This window comes from Castanea sativa, chromosome 1, assembly GCF_040712315.1.
Source record: "Castanea sativa cultivar Marrone di Chiusa Pesio chromosome 1, ASM4071231v1".
Lineage (NCBI taxonomy): Eukaryota > Viridiplantae > Streptophyta > Magnoliopsida > Fagales > Fagaceae > Castanea > Castanea sativa.
This window is the reverse complement of record NC_134013.1, coordinates 9,300,304-9,311,355: the sequence shown is the minus strand read 5'-3', so window position 1 is coordinate 9,311,355 and position 11,052 is coordinate 9,300,304.

The window sequence follows — 11,052 nt, the reverse complement described above, 5'->3', positions numbered from 1 at the left end:
TTGCTTTTGGTGCTGGAGAGGCTAAGGCTGAGCTATAATTGGGCTGACCATAAGGTGGCCTTTCATAATTTGGTTTTGAAATTATTGAAACCAAATAACGGTTGGCAATGTTTGATGGTGAAGCAGGGTTATCCTGACTAGGGCTTTTTGCTTGGGATAATGGGACAATTTGGCTAGGGGTGATTGGTACGAGTCTGCCTGGGTTCTGTGCTTGGCTAGAACCAACAAGGTTTCGCTATTTAGGCAATTTTGGGGGTTGAGGCTGTTGTACGGGTTTCTTCTCGGACATCTTGGCTATAACTTTGCAAAAATTCACGGGTTAAGAAATCAGGGACGCTATTCTGGCTTCCTTCAATGAATTCTAAATCAAAGTTAAAAACTAAAAGGATGGATTGGCATCGTGCAAAAATCTGTTTTGATGCAATGTTTTGAACATCTTTTTCTAAGACATGTTTTGTAGCTTTAGAATCAACCTTGATTAAAAATTTTTGATTTAAAAGATCACTTTGAAATTTTGAAATGCATAGTACTATAGATAGTATTTCTTTTTTAATAGTACTATAATTAATCTGCGTGGGAGTCTATATTCTCGAATGGAAACAGACTATCTGTTCAGGAGAATTGGGACTAACACGCTAGAGGAGGATGCCGCCATAACCTATGTTAGAGGCATCTGTTTGGACAATCTTGAAGGAATTGACAGAGGGAATTCCTAAGCAAGGAAGGGTCTTGACGTATTGTTTGATATGTTGGAAAATTGTTGTATGTGCTGGAGTCTAAGGGGATGGATTGGTTCGAAGTCTATCAAAAAGAAGTTTGCATTGCTGTCTGAGATTCTGATAGAAATCTAAGATATAATTGAGAGGTCCTAGAAATCTCTGAAGCTGGGTTTTATCTAGAATTTCATCTGGAAACTTCTGAATAGCTCTATCTATAGGTTTGATTACACCATGGTGAATATCAAAACCTAAGAAGCAAACTCTAGTTTGGAAAAGTTTGATCTTGAGGGCTGAAACAACAAGACCATTGAGCTTGATGGTATAGAGGAATGCTCTTAGATGTTTCTGGTGTTGATCCAAGGATTCTGAGAAGATGAGTACATCATCGATGTATACAATAGCATAACTGGAAAATGGATTAAAGATCTCATTCATGATATTTTGGAATTCAGAAGGTGCATTTTTGAGACCAAAGGGAATTACATTCCATTCATAATGTCCAAAGGGTGTGGTGAAGGCTTTCTTATACCTATCAGACCCTCTAAATTTATATCTGCCAAAATCCACTCTTCATATCAAACTTGCTAAAGACTATTGCCCTACTAAGCCTATTGACTAAGTCTTTTTTGTTGGAAATTGGGTACCTTACCCATTCTAAGACTTTGTTAAGGGGCTTGTAGTTGATAACTAATCTAGGAACACCTCTTTCTATCTCAACATTTTTTTGGACATAAAAGCCTGGACAGGACCATGGTGATCTAGACTTTCTGATGATTCCTTTCTTAAGGAGGTCCTTTATCTCTGTTCTGCAAGTATCCATGAGTTCTTAGTTCATTTGGATAGGTCGAGCTTTGGTAGGGATATCCTTTTCATTGAAATCTTTGACATATGGGAGAGCTACCTCGTGTCTCTTTCTATGCCAAAAAACTGTGGGTAGATCAGAGCAGACTTCCTGCTTAAGTTTTTCTTCAAACTTTTTGATCTTTTCTTGGAGGGTTTTGCAAGTCAGTTGGTCCTCAACTTTCTTGTATCTCATTTCCTCCTGGAGGTACTTAAGATGTGTGGTCTTGGCACTAATCAAGTTTAAGGTTTTGAAGATAGAGTCTTCTTGGATGGTGCTAATGTTTCTAGGCACTGGTCCACTAAGAAACTTAAACTTGATGGTTTGGCCAAGCAGATGGGTAGTAATTCCTTTAATATCCACTGTAAAAGGGTACAGGATGCATAGGAAAGGATTTCCTAAGATGACCTTGTCTGTCATATTTTTGACAAGAACAAATGTGGTTTTGAAACACATGTTATCTTGGCAAACATGGGCTTTTGGAAGTTTGAATTCAATCTGCATTTTTCCTCCGCTCGCAGATGTCAATCTCTCTTTGGACTTCTTGAAGTATTTGGAGGGAATGATTCCTTCTTGGATGCCATTAAGATCAGCACTTGAATCAATTAAGGCTATGACCTCAAATTCAAAATCTTTGCTAATGACAATCATGACTTTGGAATGCCATTTGTGGAAGTTAATCCTACTGATGGTATCTAAGACTAAATCTTTGGAATGTTCATGGATAAGGTCAGCTGTAGGTTTAACTGTTTGATCATCTTCATCATTAGAGGGGTTCTGGAATGAGGGATTATCTTGATGAGGAGTGTTTTCTAACTGTTGGGGTTTCTGGGGGGTATTTAGCTCTTGCTTTAAGATTCTAATTTTACATTTGGTTTCCTTGGCTTCTCTTTGCAGGTCATTAATCGTAACTTCCTTCTTGGACTGGGTAAATCTATTGTAGATTTGCTTTAAATCTACCTTGGGTTGCTGGTTCCTTAATTCAGGCTTAATGGTTTCCTATACTAAAGGCTGATGAGTTTGGCTAGGCTCTTGAGACTTAGCCACTGGGTCATCTAATTTTCTGGTAAAGGATTTAATTCCACAGTTTTTCCTGAGGTGGTCACGCTGGCCACAATGGAAGCATTTTCCCAATTTCTGCGGAATATGCTTTTCAAGCCTCTTAGCTTTTTTATAGGCTTTGGAAATTATCCTTAGCTAAGGGGCTCTACTATTTCGATTTTCAAGTCTTTTCATTTTTAGACGTTTCCATTTGGCTTCTAGGGGTTCTTTCTCTTCTGTGTCTGAGAATGAATTGCTAGAGGTTGTACGGATATCTAAAACTTTAAGCTGGCTTGTTGAAACTGGTGAAGGGGTGACTGGTTGCTTCTTCACTAGTTCTTCTAGTTTTTGGACAACTATTTCTAAGGCTGTTTTGTCCTTAGGGTAACTGAGGTTGGTGTGCTTATTTGTGGGTGGCTTGATAGGAGGCTTTTCAATAGGTGGATGGCTAGACCTAACAACTTCCTTAGTTGCATTGGGTCCTTCTATGGTCCAAGCCTTGGTGAGGACATAAAACTGCTTATGCTGACCAGAGTATCTTTCAAAGTATATGAAAAAGGGGACATTACAGGATATTTCCCTCATGAATACCGTCCATGCTTCAAATACTTTCTCTTTTTGCTCTTTGGTGTAATTGGCTTTGTAGGCTTCTCTTTTAGTTCTGTTTTCCTCAGAACTAAATTCCTTTCCTAATTCTTCTAGGTTAGGAATGAATTCTCTGTTTAAAACCAGAAGCTGGCTATCTATGGACTCTTGCTGAGATGGAGGTTGTTCCATATCAGTTCCAGATGGGGATGGGGGGGATTGCTCACGATCATCTTCCTCATTGACAATCAAATCCTGTTTGGCTGTGTAGTAAGGTGTGGTAAGTTATGAATTGGTTCTAACTCCCTGGAGTTGTACACCTAGATCTCTTCTAGAGCTTGGGAATGGTGATCCTAGAGGCCTGGTTGAGCTACACTGGGATGCAGATCTATCTCTAAGGTAGATAGGTGACTGCTTATGGGGTTGGTGTAGATCTGTTGGGGATCTAAACTGAGATATATCCAGAGGTGGTCTACACTCATAGTCTAGAAGAGTGCTAAACCTAGATCTGCCAAAGCTTAACCTAACCATGCTGTCAGCTAGTTGTTGGACAAATTCTAGATCTGGATTCTGGGATGGGTTTTGGATCTGTAGAGTATGGTTCTCATTCTCTAAAGTCCAATTGGCTGGGAAAGTGACTTCTGTCCATTTCAAGGTTCTTGGAACCTGAATCCTGGCATTAGGGTCAGTGGTTTGGATGAGGGTTGTCTCACCTCTTTCCTTTTGTCAAGTTCTCCGACATTCATGTTTGTTCTCATGCACTTGTAGTATACTCTGTATATCAAGGAAATCTGACTAGTTCCCTGCATCATGAGGGTTCCATGGGTTTTGATATTGAGTGTGAGGGCTTTGATAACATTTTTATCATGGATGTCGATAGTAAAATCTGGGAAACAGTCAAAATGGACTGGTCCGTTGCTAAGGCTGATTTCTATGGTTCCTAGGAGGCTGTCATTGAATCTGATGTGACGAGCATCTCTAAGGGCCATGAGGATTGAGTCGTTCAAACCTCTTCTGATGAGTGGTTTAACTCCTACTTGGACTAAACCTATGTGTAGGAAGTTATGACCTTTGTCCCTATGTGCTTGAATGGCTGAAGGGGATAACAAGTTGCACATTTCGTACTCCTCGTTTATACCATAAACTTGTTCTATGGTCTTAACATGGTAATCTGTCTTGAAGGCTTTCTTCCAAGACCATGAAGACTTATAGATCTGGTTGGTGGCTACTTTAGGGATATTCCAATCTCCTATGTCTAGATCTAGGTCAGATAACTCATAAGACTCCAAATTAAGTATTCCTATATCTGCTGGTATCTCTGGAATGGATGATGGTTAGGAACATCTACTGCTGGTAGAAGAGAAACTTCTAAACAACCTATTCATTGTTTAGGATTACAAGCTTAAATCAACAATTACAACCTAGTCACCTCTATCCTTAAATTTCTGGATCTAACCTTTAGATCTGAAACAGGAGTGTACAACAGTGAGATAGACACCTAATTTGTGAACTCTGCACCTACCGTACTTCTCCTCCAAATGGGGACCACCCTTCAACGCCTTCCTTGGCTTCACACGGGCTGATCAAACCAAAACTAGGAGGATTTTTTAGACAATTATGGTTTAGAGACCACACAGAACTTGGTTAACAAGTCTCACAGGTATATTTCTGCAACAAACGTTAGGGCTAAACACAAAAATAAGAAGAATCGGGATAACAGGGAAGCAAGAGTTAATCTGAACAAATAATCACAGAATAACAAATAGAATGGTTAAGAAGGAGGCTCAGCCTACCATTTGCAGATGTAAAAGAAGATGATGAAATAATAGCAGATGAAGAAATAAATAAATGAGAATGGAAGAGTTATCATGAAATAGATGTAAAACAAAATATGGGGTATGAGAGATATATCCATAAAATAATTCAAAATAATTATAATGCCAAAGTAACTTGGATAAATATATATATATATATATATATATATATATATATATATATATATATTTCTTAGGATTGACAATGAACAGTACTCGAAAACTTGGGTGACAGTATGTTCATTTGCTACATTTTTTGGGTATTTTGTTGAGCCTGATGTGAAGCATCATTGGATTGGTTATATAAGAGATGATTTTTAGAAGAAGACAAGGTTTAGATGTACAACAGTAAACAAGCCTAGCCAACCGTGAATAAAAAATTCAAATTTGTTCATTTAATTTTATTTTGAATGCAAGTTGGTCTTGAGCTTATTGTCAAATAAAATTACATGTTTAAACTTAGTTTATTTTTTTGTCAAACAAGCTCGAGCATTTTAGCGAATTACTTGATTAAGTTATTTTTCCCCATATATAGTTATACTATAACTAGAAATTTTTACTCATTCAAAAATCTATTATATTTTTAATTACAAATAGACTGTTTATATTATTATTAAACTAAAAATAATAATTTAATATTGTAAGAACACGTTTTGCACCTAAGCCCAAAATAGGAAGGGGATAGGTCTAAAAAGCCCAATACAATGAATTTGTAGAGAGTGGGTTTCTAATGAGTTTGCCTATCAATTGCCATAGGCCAAGATGACCAAGAAGTAAAGATGATACAAACTTATGTAAGTAAAATCATCCTTGGACTCAATTTGAGGAGGCTAATTCTTCTATATATCTCACTTAAAGATTGATTACAAATATTGTTCTTTGGTCTACTATGTTTCCTTTCTTTTTTTCTTCAATCCCCCTCTTCTAAAGGTTTCCTCTCCTTTTTATACCATCCTTTTCCACTCTCTCTATCCTTCACGTATGGATCAGATTGTTAGTATGGATACTTGCCCCATCAACACCGCCTTGAAGTTTTTGGGAGTAGCTGTAAGGCTGCACATTGATGTACAGGCATCACCTCCTCATTAATGCGGCTAGAGAGTTAGCTGTAGAGTATTCAATGCGATGGTAGCAGCTTTCCCTTTAGGTATTTCACAATCTTTCCTTGTCCTGTCCTCTTACCATGTATATCCTCACCTACATGATCTCTTGGAAAGTTTCTTCTTGGTGGCAAACCACACCTCCTGACCTCGACTTTACTCAGCTGAGGACGTATTCCTTCTCGGACCATCCTCTTGGACGATCCTGATCAGACTTCACCCCTTCACTTACCAATATAGATCCTTAAGAAGATATTTTCCCTTCCTCGGACTACTTAATATCCTCGGATTGGGCCTCTGGCCCAATAGATACATAAATATGTACTCTTGGGCCTATCATCCCCACAATAGCCCCTTGAGATTCTTCTTTCTGGCTCCTCGGGAAGAAAGGAGGATTTCGATGTCACTACAATCACTCCGAGCTCATCATACATCATCGTTGATTGTGCAGGTGCCTTTTTAACTGCCAAGGCACGCTCCTGACGCTTTGGCTTATAAGACGTGCCTTCATTAAATTTCTACGGCTCCATGTCCCCCACGTTTTACGGCATGATGCGGATCTAATGGCTGTGGATTTTGCTGGAACTTGGGCAGGAATTTTTCCACTTGCAACTCTTATTTGATATAAATACTATCCAAATTAATCCCTTATCTCACTTTTGCACTTATACACTGAACTTGCAAGCTTACCTAATCCACTCATGCCATCACAATTACCAAGAGCTAGTCTGAGGAGAGTTTTCTTTCTCGTGTAAGTTCTCCTAAATCTCTTCACTTATTTTCTCTTCATCTACTTCTCTCTCTTTTGTGTCTTTTTCTCCTCGGCTTTTCTTTCCTCTTTTTATCTTTTTAATACCTTCAAACCTCCCTTGGAAATGGGTAGATTCGCCTCTCTAGTTGATTCCGAGGAGAAAATAGAGGAGTTTAAAACTCAATATAGGATCCCGCCCGGAATGTCTATTAGATATTGTAAGTTAGGGGAATGACATAAGAAAAGGCAGGAGGGAGAAGTAGTAATCCCGATGATTTCCTTTATAGAGGGGGGATGAGAATCCCCATGGACACAATTACTAGGGATTACCTTAGGGCTCACCGATTAGCTCCTACCCAGTATGCCCTAAATATGTTTAGAATATTAGGTTGCGTAGATGCACTTAATGAGAGAATGAGTTTGGGACTTACCCACCATGATGTTAATTGGATCTACAACCTCCATCAACTAACAGGGCAAGGGTACTACCTAAAGTCTAGGTTTCTTGAGGTTAGGCTTATCCAATGCCTCCCCAATTCCAACAAAGGCCTAAACAAGGATTTTTTGATCATATCTGGGGAGTGGCACGATGGCCTCCCCTGCCCAACAAGAAAGGGGAAACCAGGTGGGACTTTAGGTTTAGGTCAATTATTTCATAATCACCCCCCTTGGTTTTTTTTTTTTTGTCTGTATAGATAACATTCCTTTGATTAACACAGATTTTTGCTGATGATTTTGCAAACAAACATGTCGCTATTCCAAACTTCGGTATTGTTAACCAAACGAGTTTGGACAAGATCTTGAAGGCCGAGGTGTTCGTCCATAGTGACAGTCAACTCAGAGCGACGCACTTGATTCTTGGATATACTCCTATATCCAAAAGCTTCTAGGTGCCAAAGTGCATCATGAGGGCCAGCGACCCCCGCTTGTATTGGATAAGCATCGACGTTCCGGGTTTCCTTCTTCTAAAGGGTGTCCCCATCCCAGAAGGCACCCTCACCACACAACCTATCCTAGAAGGCGTTCCTACAGTAGCCTTTCCACCCCAACATACAACTGGTGAAGCTACCTCCTCCCAACCCATCATCAAGGAAGAGGAGGAAATAGTTGACGTCTCAGACTCCAAGGATGAATTTGATGTCTTTGACCTACCTTCTTCCCTGGGGAGTCCAGCCGGTGACCTCGGCATTACATCCCTAGAACAAACAAGCCACCCACAAGAAGAACCTACCAGCTCAGACACAATGACAATCCAACGCAGAACCTGGTAGAGCCTCAAGGACCTAATAGAGTCCCAAGTGGGGGATCAGGAGCTAGGGAAGACTACCCAGGCCAAGCTTCCTTCTCCTAAAGGTCAGGAGCCAGGGAAGTCTACCCAACCCAAACTTCCCTTTCTTCCCTCCACCCAACCCTAATGTGTTGACCAGGTTGATCACAAAAGAAAAAGGGATCAATCTAAGGGTAAGGAGGTGGTGGAAGGGGAAAAGAGCCATCCTCCCAAGGAAGTCAAGCCCCAAAAGGGAGCCAAGCAAGCTCAAACATTCCAAACGGCCTTGGAGAGGAGGGCTGAGGTTCAGGCCCCAGCATTTGCTCCGGCCTCGGCCTTAGCCATGACCTCGGATGGAGCTGCTGTAACTATCGACGCCTTCATTAGAAGTTTTGATCTGGGAATAGCTGCTTGCTTGGTCGACGCATTAAAGCAAACTCTTTTACTGCCCGAGGACATGAACGAACTGAGGCAGATGAGGAAGCATAAGGTCTTCCTCACACTGAAAAAGGAGCTCACCCTAGTAAGATTACCATCTAACTCTTCTTCAATTTTCATTCATTCATTTTTTTTACACTTAATTTTTCTGACCTGAATATGTTTTATTATTCCTTTTTATTTCTAGGAAAAGGCTATCCAAGCTACTCATAGGGCTGAGGAAATAATCATTAGCATGTACAGAACAATGAATGACGAGGAGGCCAGGTGCGTTGCTGCCCAGAAGACCTTTAAGGTGGTAGAGAAAAAGCTGCATGAGGTCACTACCAAGCTAAACTTAGTAGAAAGTGATAAAAAAAAGCATTGAGGCAGCTCTAAAGGTGGTTGAGAGGCAGGCCGAGACTTAACGTTTGTAGCTTCGCCAGGCCGACGAGCACTACGAGGCGGAAAAGAAACAAATAGAGGCCCTCAACAGGAGTCTGAGGGAGTCTAAGAAGGCTAAGAAGGAAGCTGACAAAGCTAGAGAAGAAGCAGAAAAGGCTAAGGAGGAAGCCGAGAAGGAAAGGGATTAGGTCGAGCAGGATGGATATGATGCTGGGGTGGTTGAGACTGAGGAAAACCTCAGATTGGAGGTCTCGGAGGTATGTAGACACTACTGCCTCCAAGTGTGGAATGAGATAGTCACCCAGGTTGGGGTTTATGCCTCTTCTGCCCTCTAGAAGGCAAAAAGTGTTTACTATCCTCTAGCCATCCAAGCATCTGACCCATCTGTCCTTAAGGTTGATGCTACCTCTCAGAGAGCAGATGCTAGAAAGGATAGCCTAGTCAAAGCCCTTCCTTCCTCTAGCCATCCATATGAGGAAGCTGAGCAGTCTGAGGTTATTGAGAAACCACTTGAAACAACCAAGGAGGTGGCCCATGATGCTGCCCAGCCCCCCATTGCCCCTAAAGAGCCTACCATCGAGGGGAAGGAAGCTACCCAGACCATGGAGATTGTCCTAGCGACCCCTCCCATCACCACTAAGGAGGACTCAAAGGGTAAAGGGTCTGCTTCTACCAAGACAGCTCCTAACCAACCTCCAAAGACTTCCAAGGATAAGCTTGTGATAAAGATGAAGCCCTAATTTGTCCTTGTATATCCCTTCTTTTGGAATTAGCAGCCCCTCCTTTTTTTTTTTTTTAATGTAATCTAATCTCCTGTAAGTAAATTGCTTTTTCCCAAGGCTTAGATTAATGAAAATGACAAGTCTTTCTTTCATGTTTATAATGTTTGTATCTTTTCCTTGTATAGTTTCTATTTTACTTAGTACTTATTTAGCAGGACAATGAGATATGCCCTACTTTGTTATCTGCATAAGTGACAATACATTTCTAAATAATCAACAGAATCAAAAATTACGAAGTCAACAACATTAGTAAAACACATTATTAACTTCGAAATCCATACATCACAATAGAGCAATCATCCACATCATTTCCCATAAACCTAAAGATCTTGAGGTAGTAATAAGATCTTGACCAAATAACAAATATGTTAGACATACTCACAAATGTTTTAAGTAATGCCCATGAACTTCTATTTATTTAGATCACTGTTGTGGGAATCTTCAAGGTATGTGATCCGAGGAGCCAAGCATAACCAGGATTCTGTTTTATACTTAGAAAAATGTTAAAAAATATTAGTTTACCCAAGGTATGTGATCCGAGGAGCCAAACATAATCAAGGTTCTGTTTGATACTTAGAAAAATGTTAAAAAATATCAATTTACTCAAGATATGTGGTCCGAAGAGCCAGACATAGCCAAGATTCTCTTTGATACTTAGTAAGATAACTTGAAGTGTTAATTTACGCAAAGTAGATGGTCCGAGGAACCAGACATAACTAAGGTTCTATTTAACACTTAGTAAGATAACTTGAAGTGTTAATTTACCCAAAGTAGATGGTCCGAGAAATCAGACATAACTAAGCATCTGTTTAACACTTAGAAAGATAGCTTGGAGTGTTAATTAAATGGTCTGAGGAACCAGATATAACTAAGGTTCTGTTTAACACTTAGAAAAATGTTGAAAAATCTCAATTTACCCAAGGTATGTGGTCTGAGGAGGCAGGCATAGTCAAGATTCTGTTTGATACTTAACTATGATAAGAAATGTAACACATAAAGGAATAAGCGATATATAACAGAAAAGACCTTTATAAATAATAATACCTTCGTAAGTTATTTAAATTCTAGGGACATGGTACAACATTTTCGTCAAGATCTTCTTGATAATAAGCCCCTATCCCAGCTACGGAGGTAATACAATATGGTCCTTCCCAGTTGGGTCCTAACTTGCCCTAAACTGGGTTATTTTCCGTACCTAAAACTTTTCTTAATACCAAATCCCCTGGCGCCAGTGGCCTTGATTTTACGTTCAAGTCATAGTCTTGTTTGAGCTTATGCTGATAGTACGCCAACTGAACCATGATGTTTTCTTTTTGTTCTTTAATCAAAT